Here is a 14,052-nt window from a genome sequence, read left to right as displayed (position 1 = left end):
GAGAACTTGGTGGATGGCAGAGTAAGTACCTCTAGCCATCAGGAACAAATTCTGCCTCCAGCGCCCTTCCAGATACTATTTTGTCATTTTTTTCAATGAAGTGACAGTAAATACACGGTGACCTGCTGCACAAGATGCAACACGTGCATCTCTGTGACAGGCACCTGCAGGCAGAGACTGCCTGGAAGGGCAGAAATGCTTCCAGCAAACTGTGGGACACCAGCTTCTTCTCTCTGCAAGTGCACAGACACAGCAGAGAATGGAAGAACACTCCAAAAGGACACCATTGCCCAGTACAAATTGCAGACTACCCCTTCCACCCCAGCTGGAAGGACTTCATAAAAGGCATGCCAGTGCTGAAGCACCCCAGAAAACATGAAACTGTATTGAAGGTCTAACTGGTGGTGAGGAGGGCTGGGACAAAACGCTCACAGAGGCATAGGGACAGCCCAGAATAAAGCCCTGGGCTTCTGAGTAGGATTTGCCAAACAAGTTCCTGGCTCAGGCTTGCTGTGTCTGAATTAGCTGTGTGCCAGCACTGCAGGTGGTGCAGAGCCCTCAGCACTATGGTGAGACCTGGAAACACAGCTCAAAGATCACAGCCCTAAATGATATGCACATGCCTCTCCAAGCCATGAGAATTCCCAAAACGGGGATGGGGAGGGACCAACCTGAAATCCAAAGATATCTTCAATATCTTCAGGTAGTCAAGTGCCAGAATTATTGCCATTGGGGCAGAAAGAAAATCCATGAGCAGTGGAAGAGGGTAAAACTCACTTTGTGTCCAAGTGACTATACAGGAGGGTATAGGATGTCAGGGTGCAAGTCACCAGAGGGACTGCAGGTGTTTCTAGGGCATAATTAATCTCACCCCAAAGGAGATGTCAGCATTCAGTCAGAGGGACTGTACCATTTCTCCATCACAAAGGTGTCTCCCTTTGTCATCCTAAGGGAACACTGCCAGAATGGTTCAGTCACCAGTGATTGTTAGGAAAAAAAATAATCTCCCAAAAAGTACGTCATTAACCACTGCCCAGGATAAAGACAGATCTGTTGGGCTACAGTGTCAGAAATATAATTCTGTATGATAGGACACAACCTTGCAAAATAATTGTCACAATGTTTAGCACTCTAAGGCCAAGGAGGATCCTTCCCAGGCCCAGTTATGGCTATACGGGAAAATTTTCTTACTATGTAAGAAATTTTTCAAAGATATCACTGTTCATTCAAAGGAGCTACAGAAAAAGCTTTTTAAAAGGTCAAATCTGAACTTTTTGATTTAGTTTAATTTAATTCCTTTAGTTTCCTTAAGGAATTGAGAAGTCTAAGGAAAGAACCAGATATTTTATAGAGGTCTTAGATGAACAAAATTAATGATACATTTCTAAGACTTACTGTGTGTGCACAAGAGCCCAGGGAAGTAGAACAGGCCTTTCTGGGCAGCATCTGGACAAACCACACACGTTCTGGCAAGAGGGTATGGGGGTTTTACCTCTCCTCTGAGCAAGTGCTGCTCACAGGCTGCTGTTTGGGATGTTTAAGGCACTTTGATTCTTCTTGGGGGTCATTTGAGAAGAGACGAGCACACACAGAGTGCCTGGAGTGGCAGGTCTGGCTCAGCAGTGCCTTGGCCACTGAGGCACCAGGGAGGGAGAGGCACCTTCATCCCTGCACCTCTCCCTGGTGTTGCAAGGGAACCAAGCTCAAGGACTGCACTGCTGCATTGCAAAACATCCACAGCCTTGGGAGGGCTTGTGCAACGGGCTCAGGTGGTTGCTTGTCCACCAGAAACTCAAAAAGCTCCATAAAGTCAGTATGCATCAACACTAGTTTCATCTCCTTGAAAACATGTGTGTGGGAAGGGCTCACCAGCTGCACAGTTTCCCTTACAACTGTTTAACACATGATTTTTTTGACCCATGGCATCTTTTAGGGGCCGTATCTGCCATGGTTCATGCTTCAATATTCTATCTTGGAAGCGATATGTAATCCTGGAGCATAATGGTGATGTCAGGTTTTCCAAAGAGTTGTATCCACTCACACCAGACAAAAATGAAGGATCTAAATGGCTTACTTAACTGGAGCAGGGCTTATTCCTGCAATGTTTTGGCTGATCTGTTCAATGTTGAGCATGTCTTTTCACCAGTGGGACACTCTTCTTGGGCTGGCATTTATTTTATATTCTGCATGGCGTGTGCGATGCTTTAAAAGCTCAAGGCTTTTCCTGACCATTTCCTAGAGTAGTTTTTCATATTGACAATACAGAAGTGACACCACCATGGTGTTCCCTAAAGGACTTCCAAAACATTTCACTCACCACGTGTGGTCCCCTGCCAATGACTTACCCAGCAGGAGCAGCACTGTGGCTTTGCTGCAGTCCAGCAGCCCAATTACACGAAATACTCAGCTCCCATGACTGATTTCCCAGCCCTGGCACCTCGCTGATTGCACAAACAAAAACTTGGAGATTAAGGCTGTGTGTCACACGACCTCTTTGCAGGATGCTGACACAGCAGTGTCCTGTGCAAGACGCAGGAAAAGCAGCAGCCAGGGCAGGTCACCTCAGGACTGGGCCATGTTTGCAAGGAGAAATGCCTTCTGACAAGCTCCTCTTTTCCACAGGCAGGTCTGCATGCTTATCTCTGGGGTTGAAGGTTTTCTTCAAAGCAGGCGTCAGGGAAAAACACCACCTGTACTTCGAATGCTCCTGGCCTCCTTCTGACCTTTCCTCAGCCCCCTCCAGGAGTGAAACCTGGGTGAGGGCCAGGATTACCTCTCTCCTTTCATATCAGTAATTAAATGCAAAAGGATAAGGAGAAAAACTCTGGGATTTCATCCAAGAGAGGCCAGGACAGGGGACTGGGAACTTCGTGTGGGTAAAAGTGTGGAGGTCAGGAGGTCACCCATCCTGGTGCAGTGCTAGACAAGGATGGGTGAGCAAGCCCCATTCATCTTTGTTCCTCCAGTTGCAGGATTTTAATAATGCATGGCGCAGGAAAGTGCTGCATAAAGCAATTACTCATAAAGTCCATCCAACTCATGTGTGAATGAATTCCAAAATATTCAGTTTGCTCTTAGCCTTTAATAAAGAACAGGTTGAGTCTCATTTGGATCATTGATTTTAAGTGAGAGTTCAATATCAAAATGCTTTTGACACATTTGCCACCTCTGTAGATTGCAGAAGTTATTTGCTGTTACTGCATTTTCGATTTGTCTCCTGGCTCCGGGAGCAGAGTTGGCAGGTGTGCTCCCAGACAGGGGGGCCTCTCTGGTGAGCAGACGGCTGGTGGCTGGCCTCCAGGATGGCAAGGTAATGAGATCTGCTTGCAGAAGGTGTCAGGAGCCCCAGCCTCTCTGGGGAAAGCACAGGCACTGGGCAGGAGAAGGACAGGGATTCATCCACCCCTGTCAGCTCCACCCCATTTCACATTACAGAGGTCGGCACACATGCTGGGAGGACATGTATGCAAGCTCATGATGGGACTTGAACTTGAATTGAAAGCTTTTTTTCAGTCCAGGGGGAAAATACCTGACTGAATTGGATGGCTTTTGACCTCACTGGGGGTCCATATAATGCCATTAGTTTGTGGAACGTTATTAAGCTGAGGGAAACCAGTAAAATCTGTGAAAACTATTTTCCAAAATTTTATACTGCATTTCATGTCTTTTTTCACTTTTTAACAGGAGTATTCCACACTACATGTTCTTTCATCTTCTTGCTTTCCTTCCCTGTTGTTGACAGTGATTCAGATCTGCTGAGGGCAAAAAAGCCACACAAGTACTTAGACGGTGAAACATAAAGTTTAATACTTAAATAAAAACTTGCACAAAGATTAGGCAATTTCTTGTAATTAATACCAATCTGTAAGTTTTACTGATGAACATTTCAGCCAAGAAATAATTTTTCTAGGTCTATAAAGTATTTTATAGAGTTATTTTCCCAAGTTCCTTCATAGTCTTACAATAATCAACGCCTGATGTGTTTTTATCTCCGTAACATAATTGCTGGCTGGGATCAGGAAGAAATGTTTCTGTATGTACTTTCCCTCAGTGCATTCCAGCGTGGATTTGTTGTTTTGGAGGCAGTTTTTTGTGTGTTCTGTGGCTTCATAAATAGGTTGCTGCTGAAGAAACGAGACCATTGGCAAATCCTGATGTCACAGTTCATGCACACCTGTGCAATATGGGGATAGGGGGGCATTCTTAGTGCAGGGGGTCAAACCAGGTTTCCTTTAGAGGTCCTTTCCAACTCAAAGTCTTCTATGATTCTATCCTGGCCTCTGGGTCTTGGTCTTTATCCCCAAGTCTGATCTATTTTGCTGAGGATTAGGATAACATGCTGGGAGTTTTTGCAGGGGTGTGTAATTGTGCCCTGAAGTTGCTTCTCAGAGTCAAAAAGAGAGCCTGAGCTGGTGCAGGATTTCACTGCTGGCTATGAAATATGCTGCCATCTCAGAAACAGGGAAATTGAAGGAAGACATTCACACATGAGGTGTTGGCCCACCTGTCAGTTAGGCACAGCTTTCCTGGAGAGGGGCAAGAAGGTGTTTATCTACTCAAAGCTCTGTGAAGTCAGGGAGAAGGAGAGGGCACACAGTGCTACAGATGCCAGCACCCAGTGTCAGGTGGGACCAAGATGGGGATTGGAAAAGGACCACCTTCTAGTTGGAGTTATGAGTTAATAAATCAGAGGTCAGGCAGGGAGATGCATTGCCTGCAATTGCTTGCAGGCCCCTGTGTGTGAGTTTGTGCAAAGGGAGGAATGATGACTGTGATGGAGGATGCAATAGAGGCTCTGCCAGTCATGCTGGATTCCTTTGCACAGGGTCACCATGGCACAGACATGGAGCTGCAAATCCACCTGTCAAATGCTGGAGCAAAGCCTGGCTGCCCAAGCTGATGCAGCTCTGTGGGCAGCAGGTGGTTCTGCAGGCAGGGGTCAGTGGGGGATGCACCTCTGGGACACAGGTGAAATGATGCTCTGAGGGATCCCTGCAGGGAAACACAAGAGCAAAGCATGAAGAAGGGCCTTTCCCCACTCAAGTGGGGAACTGCACCTGGTGTGCAGTGTTGCACCCACCTAAAAGTCCTTGTTGCCTTTCAGATGGAAATGAGCATTACTGAAATGCTTTGAAAATGCTGTGTCATAATTCCCCCAACCCAAAAAGACAGATGCTAAAGAGCACTTTGTGATGAATAAATGATGTGACAAAAAGGAACAAGAGTGAGTATGCAAGCACTTCCCCCCATCACATGCCTGGGCTGAGCTCTTTCCTGCTGCTTCCTCACAACCTCTTTACCCTTTCTATTTTGTACTCATGCAAATATGCACCCTGTACTCTAATATCCCCTATAGCCTTGCTTTATAATCCTCTGTTATCACTTAATCTTCCAGCACTTGACACACAGCCTGACCCACCTTTGAAACAACCCATCTGAGCTCTCTCTTCGAGGGGCTGACTCTCAGCACCCCACAGCTGCCCCGTGCCTTTGTGTCCCTCTGCACTGCCATGGAAGCAGGGCATGGCACCCAGTGGGCTCCCTCCTCCTTTCCACAGCCCCCGAATTCATGACTGCTTCCAATGCCTCTGTGGAAATCAAAGCTGCAGGATCAGAGGCCTAAGGGCTAGAAAATATTGAAGTGTTAACATTTATTCAGTCTCCTTGGGTGTTAGGTAACAGCTGAGAAGGAGGCAGCAGGCAGGAGGGCTTGAGAAGAGAGAGTGAGAGGCTGCAGTGGGAAGGAAAGGATGGATGGGGCTCACATGAGGACTCCTAACTCTAAACCCTGAGCAGCTCAAGCAATATGTGCTGAATGTCAGAGGCAAGTAACAGGCGAGGAGACACTATTTTCATTTAATAGAGAAACATAATTTCTGCAAAATGCTGCCTGCAATATTTTGCCTCTCTGGAGCACGAGTAGTATTTGTGGGAGAGCTCAAGTGTTTGCAAGTCATTGAGCAGGAATAAAACATCTCTCATGTTTCTCCAAGTGCCTGACTGCCTGGGGAGCAGCCACTGGACTCATTGGGCCGAAGTCAATGGGAATTTGACTCCGTGGATCTGCTCCCCCAGTGATACCAGCACCTACATCTCAGGCAGTGTGCTCCATTCCTAGCGGCTGGGCATGAGCAGCCCAGCACCGAGAGCAGTGTGGTGGCACAGAGCAGTGCCAGGGCACACAGCTTGTTAGCCCCCACCCAGAGCCAGGTTCCAGGGGCTCTGCTCACCCTGCCAGCATCACAGACAGGGCACAGGCAGAACAAGTAAAAGGAGATTTGGATAGCTGCCAACTCACCATCTAATTTCCCTACTTGGATTGCAAACTCTTTGGGTAGGGGTCGTCACTAGAACACAACCCAGAAATGTTTGGGATTGGAGATAATCCAGTAATAGCAGGAGATACTAGTTCTTCAGAAAGTTTGTTGCTGGATGCTTATCTCCTTGGATGATTCATTATTGATGGTCTCCACATGACTTTTTTTCAGCAGTCTCTTTTAAGTACAGTTATATGCTCCTTCATTTGTAGAGGAAGAGGAACTGAATGAACATGTCACCAGCTTGTCACTTTTTCATTCCTCTTTCTGCCACGGCCCTTCCTTTAATAGTCTGAACCAATTTTAGAAAAGTCTCTGATGTCATTGATGATCCATGGCCTCTGAGAACGGGAGAGCCAGCTACCAGTCAACGTGGGCTCGCTGTCACTACCGGGGACAGAACAGTGCTAACACAGGCAGGGCTGGTGCAAAGCTGATATGTGCTGTACGATCCCTGCAGCAGCTTCAAAAATTCCATTTTTAGTCCTTTTTTGATTAAACTGACAGATCCTACCCCTGTTCAAGAGACATTTTAGGTTGAACTGAATGCAGCTATCATATGCAGATATACCAAATATGCTACAAGAGAAAAACAGTGAATCTTTAAAGCCATGGTGCCCTGCAAAGACATAACTTGTGATCCACCTCAGTGCCCTTAACTCATGCAGTCCAGCACTGTGCTCAGCCCAAGCCCTCAGTCCAGGCATTGGCATACCTCATCCTCGTTGCAAAGAAGAATAAATGAGGGCTGGGCTCCCCCCTAGCTGAGCAATGGGTCCTTATTCTGGCTAAACATGTCATTGCATGAATAAAGAGGAAAATCTAGTTCTGTTCTATCTCAACCTCACTACTGCATCAGTGCCATGGACCCTGCAGACACAGCCTGGGAGAGGCAGCTCCTGACTGGGCAGCAGGAGCTCCAGATGGCAGCTAGGCTCTGTGCCTATTTTGCCACAGCTGGAGCCAGAACTAATGAAGAAAAGCCACCCAAGGCTTTTTCCAATTTTCCTTGAAGTCATTCCTGAACTTCCCTGGTTGGGCAAGAGCAGTAGGAGTGGGGAAGACAAAAAAAAGAAAAAAAAATCTTTCTCTGCCAGTGAGAGAGAGGAAAAAAGATGAGGGTGGAATCACAAGGGTGAAATTAGCACTGTGCCAAAAGCCAGTCAGGAGTCCTCCATGGATTTCAGAATATGACAGAGAGAGGAAAACCCAACACATTAAATCTAGCCACGCTTGAAAACTATAGCATAAAATCTTTCCTGTTCAGATGCCAAACCTAAGCTGTGGTAAGAGACTTTGCTTGGCTGGCGTTTGGGCTAGCAACACACTTGGTACCAGCTGCTGTACAAATTGTGTTAGCGACTTCTGTTCAAGACACATGATGCTCAAGCCATATAACTGCAAATTCTTATTAATTCTGGGCATAAAAATCCCCCAATGAAGGTTTTTCAATAATATTGCTTATTACATCAGTTGGGAACAGCCTGAAGAGAAATCCCACTTTACTACAAAGAGCCTGTTTACAGCCTGGCATGCAGGAAAGGCCAGTGGCAAGGCTGTAGCTCACACACCCAGTGAAGCCACCTGGGGACTGCACGTGTCCCTAGGAGAGCCTTCATCCTGCAGCATCAACAGAGGCCTGGTGTAAATGGCTCTGCACTGCCAAACCTGGGAGCACTGGAGGAGAAACAGCAACAAAACTTCGATGTATGGAGGCTTTGGGCCTTCTGCATGTAGGAACAAGACAGGTGAAGCCATCCTGGCCACTCTCACTGGCTGTGGCTGATACAGCAGCTGAGCATCTCAACACCACAGGGATGGCTCAGAGCAAATGCCCTGTCAGCCTGGTGTCTCGATGCCTGAGCAGCTCAGAGACATGAGGTCCTCACACCCCTAATCTGAATGCTCCTTGGATGATTCAGCACCTACACTGGCAACTTGTCAAAGCCAGGCTTTCCTGTGCCAGTGATGAGGATCTTCCATGGCAGAGGCAGCTTGACAAGACAGTGGTTTATGTCACCACGATCACTGACCTGGTAGATGTTGTGCCACACCTGGTGAGCAACAGGGGCTACATCACACTAGGCACATTCTCCAGAAACAGAGTCCTATGGTTATGCTAAATGGAATCTTCCCACACCCAGTTTAAAGTATCCACATGTTTTGATCTGCAGGCAGCAGAAAGCTCTGCTTGAGACACAGCCATCATAAATTAGAGCTCTTTATTTTATGCTCAACTCTTCTGATTTTATGACCATGAATGGTAATTTATGTCTGAAGAGATTTATTGCTTTGCTGTCACTCTTCTGTCACAGTGCCACCCAGCACCCAATGCTGGCACCCAGAGGTGTGCAACAGCACTTGGAAAAAACAGGCTGGGCTGGTTTTTCTTCTGTGCTCATTATCATTTCAGATTTACAGGTGGCCTTCGTGTGCCAAAGTCAGAGCAGAGTTCAAGCAACATAAATTCAAATCCAAGCCATGCCTAATGTTTCCCGTGATCTCTGCAGGAAGTTACATAAACTCCTAAGCTGCAGAATAGAGACAAACCCTCCTAGAATTTTGCTGCCCCTAATGCATTGTCTGGATGAACTGCTTAGAATAGTCCCTTTGGTGTTTGCACATCTGGCCTTGAATTTGGCTGAAGACCTGCTCTCCCCATGAGACAAATCAATGAATAGTGTTTACTCCTTCTGGCCTTCAGTAAGGGGAGAGGCTCCTCAAAAAGCCTCTGAGAGCTGGGATCCTGCCAAGCAGGATACAGCACCAAGCACCACAGGCAACAACTCAGTACAACAGACAAGCCAGTGAGTGCATCACCAATAGAACTATGCCTCAGTGTAGCTGGAGAGAAAATGGATTGATGCCGGGCCTAGACAGCTGTGAGGTGACAAGAAGATCTTGCTGGGAATTTGCCATTCCTTAGATCCATGTTTCTGCCCTCATGCATCCCCAGTGCTGCTCAGAATCATTGCTGGGGGGGCGGATCTGCAGCTTGTGCCCATCAGCTGTCAGCAAATCATCAGCCGTGCCTGTGCTGAGGAGGTCAGGGTAGCTTGGGCCAGATAAAACTTTGTCCTCCTGCCATGTCAGGCAGTCAGGACATCCTACCCCAAAAATCAGGGGAGAGGCAAGGCTGTGCTCTCATAACAGAGAGCAGATGACAGCTCGGGGATATTTTATTTGTTTTAATTTGTGGTATGCAAATTCAGATGCTGCAGCAGATGTTCTGTGGTCTTTAGTCAGAAAATGTTTTCTAAATGTCACTTTAGTGATCTTTCCTGCTTTTTTTTGTCAGGTTGGTGATCCTCTGCATTAAATTTGTTTTTAGTGGTTCTTTGTTATTTAGTGGCAGAACACCCCGCAAAACAAGCGTTTTTTCTCTTCTAGAGGTTAGTATGATTTGAAAATCATCCGGCCTATTTTATATATTTTGTGCAAATATCCACAACCTTCTGCAAAGCTGACGTGGAGACACTTCTGACAGTCATCAAGCTATGCAAAAAAATCTTAAATTATTCCGTTTGGGGAATTTCTACCGGAAAGATGACACAGAGTGATGCACTTCACTCAAGTGCCCTTGAAAATACTTTTTATCACATCACTTTCATGTCAAGAAAGTGCTGAAAGCATTGATGGAAAAAATTCAGTATTCAATGTACTTTCTGAGAGCTTTCCAGCAAACATATAGGAGTGCAGCAAAAGCCTCTATTTTTATTTTAATATTTTCATACAACTCCTCATCAGAAATCCAGCAGGACTGGAACTGGCAAGCTCCAGAAGGGCTGTGGCCAGCTAGCAAAGGGGGAAAACATTCCCTGGTGCAAAAAAAAATATAAAAATACAGTTTTCAAACTTGCAAAAAACACAGTAACCCCTTTGGCTGGTCAAAAAGGTGGAATAAGGTCTGGATGCTTTCCCCAGTCTTTCTCCTGGGAAATCCATGAATCAAGGGCTGGGGCATCGTGCAACATCTCAATGGGCAATAGGTTTGTAGTTGTGTGAGGAAAAGTTCTGTCCAAAGATGAATGGGATCTGTGGCTCTGTGGGGAGGCTGCAAGGCTCCTCAGTGAATGTCAGTTTGAGGGTTTTGTTGCTTCAGCCTCTGCTCACCATCACCTCTCTCAGGGCTGCTTCTCCCAGTGGGCTGTTTTCCCTCCTTCTATGCTTCAGGTTTCATTTTATGTCATTTCTGAGCCTCACCTGAGCAAGAGAAATGCAAAAATCTTCTTTGTCAAGAAAATTATTGCAATTAGCGGTAATTTACTAAAGAGTTCTCATGTGAACAATAAGAAAGATTAACATTACACATTGAAAATACATTCAAGTGACAAATGTGTTTCTTTTAAAGACAACATTTGACTCATTGAAATTGGCAATTGAAATTTCAGTGGGTACTGGGAGATTAGTCTCTAGTAAATATGGTCCTGATCCAAAGCTATCTTGCTGAAGGGGGCAAATGTCTGTTCATCCAAGTGAAATACTGATTCCTCTGACAGATACTAAGCTAGCTTGAAATCTTAATCATCTGAACTGATTTCTACAGCAGAGTTAGGGTGACAAAGGGTCTTTCCATACCAGATGTCTCTGAAGCCAAGGTACCACACATTGGCTCTGCATAAGCTAAAATGTGGGCATTTTCATCCTGTTCTCTGTGGCAATCATCAGGAAAACCTGGAGGAATTTCTGAGAGTACTGCTTATGGTAGGGAGAGCACAAGGTCAAAAGCAGAGGCTGATGATTTTGACAAGCTATTTGCATGGTTTTGTTTGCTGTAGATCAAAGCAGGTACTGGGGTGGTGTGTACAACAACAGGCAATGTTAATGTGTGCTCTCACAGATACAACCTGTGGAGGAGTTTGATTGCCTGTGTGAACAATTACTTAGGGCTGGGCTCAGGAGGGGTTGTGTGGGATAGCTGCAGACGGCAAAGCAGCTTCAAACAACAGTTTGTACATGATACAAACCTGGGAGGAGCTGCTGACTGCCTTGAGGGCAGGAGGGCCCTGCACAGACTCCACAAATCAGGGTCTGGGCAGTCACCAACCACATGAAGTTCAACAGGGCAAAGTGCTGGATTCTGCACCTGGGACAGGACAGCTCTGGACGTACGGACAGACTGGGGAATGAGAGGCTGGAGAGCAGTGCCAGGGAAAGGGACCTGGGGGTCCTGGTCTGTGGCAAGTTGGACAGAGCCAACAGTGCCCTGGCAGCCAGGAGGGACAACCCTGTCCTGGGGGCATCAGGCACAGCATCACAGCTGGGCAAGGGAGGGGATTGTCCTGCTCTGCTCTGAGCTGGGATGGCCTCACCTTGAATATTGTGTGAAGTTTTGGGCACCACAATATAAAAAAGATGTTAAATTATTAGAGAGTACCCAAAGGAGGACAACAAGGATGGTGAAGGGCCTTGAGTGGAAGCCTCATGAGGAGCAGCTGAGGTCATCTAGGCTGCTCAGCCTGGGGGAGACTGAGGGGAGACCTCATGGCAGCTACAACTTCCCCATGAGGGGAAGAGGAGGGGCAGACACTGATGTATTCAGTGTGGTGACCAGTGACAGGACAAGAGGGAATGGCCTGAAATTGTGTCAGGGGAGGTTTAGATTAGGTATTAGGAAAAGGTCCTTCACCCAGAGTGTGGTTGGGTGCAGGAACAGCTCCCCAGGGCAGTGGTCACAGCACCAAGCCTGACAGAGCTCAAGAAGCGTTTGGACAATGCTCTTGGGCACACAGTGTGACTCTTGATGATGGTCCTGTGCAGGACCAGGAGTTGGACTCAAAGATCCTTGTGGGTCCCTTCCAGTTCACCTGATTCTGTGATTCTGTGAATATCTGCTTGTCAGTGATAGAAGTCAAGGAGAAAAAAATGCCACAGTCTTGAGCGAGGATGTCCCAGTTGCTCAGGCTTAATCCCAGCTTAGTTCAGGGCAGGACTGGAATCATTATTATGGACAAAAATAAACCCCAGTTGTTGTAGGAAGCTTTCAGAACAAAAGCAGGATCAGAGCACAGCCAGCAACCTTCTTCTTGACTGTGTCTCCCCCAAGAAATAGTTGAAAAGGCACAAAAAAAGTGGGAATTTACTTTTTTGATTAGTCACAGTGGTGTTTCCCCTCCATCTCACTTGTCCTCTCCAGAGCACTTTTTGGTGCCCACCATTTTTTGTTCACTGCTATATTTCTGTGAAGGACAATGCCAAGAAGGCTGTTGCCATTGCCATGGTCTAAGGTCGAAGGAGAAGCAAGATTTGCAAGGAGGAGTTGTGTCTTTTAGACCAAACAATACACTCAGAAAAAAAATGAGACACCTGAATCCCCAAAACCTGCCCGCTCTTTTCTCCTGCCTGTCTGATAATCTTATAAAAGCTATGAGCTCTCCTGACAGAGCCTGTCTCCTGATGCCAAGGGCTCACTTTGCTCTAGCACTTTTGGTAAGCATAAAGACTGCAGGGTGCTTTGTTCCTGCACTCAGGAGTCCCAGGAGAGCCTTCCCACATCCTCTGGTGGGTGCAGACTCAGAACTCCCAACCAGCAGAGACCTCCCTGTTGTGCAAAGCAGTCCTTTGCATAGTTAGACACACCGAGGGCACTGAGCCACCTGGTCAGCTAATTGTCTCCAAATGCCTTCCAGCAGGTATAGACAAACCCCAGAGCAAGGAAGCACTGTATGTATTTAGTCATGTGCTGTGAGACACACACAACCAGCCAGCTGCCTTTGTCCCCACCAGCCAGCCACACCAGCTAATATCTCTAAGTTGAGCCTGTTTTGCTTTGATGGTATTTAATGAGTGATCTCTCTCCCTGTCCTTATCTCACTCATGAATCCTTCATTAAACTTTCTCTCCTCTGTCCAGCGGTAGAGGGGAGTGAGCAAGAAGCTTTCACGAGTGCCTGGCATCTGGCCAGCATCAAACCACAACAGTCAAGTCCCAGGCATGAGAATTGCCCTGTTGGGCTGGGAGAGCCCTCAGTACCCAGCCTGTCCAAGTGCAGAGGACAAGGTCTGCAGGGAGCTGTGGTTTTTCCATCCCAGGGCTATCCTCCTTTGGGCTGTGCAGCTCAAACTGGACCCTGGTGAGCACAGGCTGGGATCTCCTTGGCCAGGTTCTCCTCACCCCAAGATCCCTGGGAGGCAGGTGGCTGCTTGCTGCCCCAGGGAGGGGGACACCAGCAGGAGCAGCTGGATGCTGGGCACATGAGGGATGGGACAGTATCCTGCTTTGCACTTTTGGGGTCCCTGGGAGCCTGGGCCCTGCAGCTGGGTTCTGAGTACTGAGGCAAGAATAATTTCTCCTTCTGCCCAAAAGAGAGGGCAGAATGGTTTCAGGTCTCTGCTAGCACTGCTGACACACTGTGGAGCAGCCATGGCTGAAAATGCTTGTTTCCCTGAGCAAAGATTAAATAGCTCACCAGAATAAGATTGCTATGGTTTCAGACTTATTCCAGTTTTGCAAAAATATCAAAAGAGGGCAAAACCGTAGAAAGAGTTCACTTGCTCTTATATTCAGATTGCTCTTTGGAGGCAGTGGCTGCAATGATCACCCATCCCTGAGCTCCCTTCCCACTCTGTGTCCTGGCTGAACAGGGGGGACATGGGCAGCAAGGCAGCTCCTTCAGTGTGCTCAATTTTCACACCCACACATAAGCAGTTTCCTTTCACCTATGGTCACATGTAGCATCTTTATTCTTAGGACTGAATATTTTATCAAAATTTTGCAAATTGATGCCACTCCTCCC

Source organism: Catharus ustulatus, chromosome 4 (genome assembly GCF_009819885.2).
Source record: "Catharus ustulatus isolate bCatUst1 chromosome 4, bCatUst1.pri.v2, whole genome shotgun sequence".
In the NCBI taxonomy this organism is placed as follows: Eukaryota; Metazoa; Chordata; class Aves; order Passeriformes; family Turdidae; genus Catharus; species Catharus ustulatus.
Note: the sequence above shows the minus strand (reverse complement) of the source record.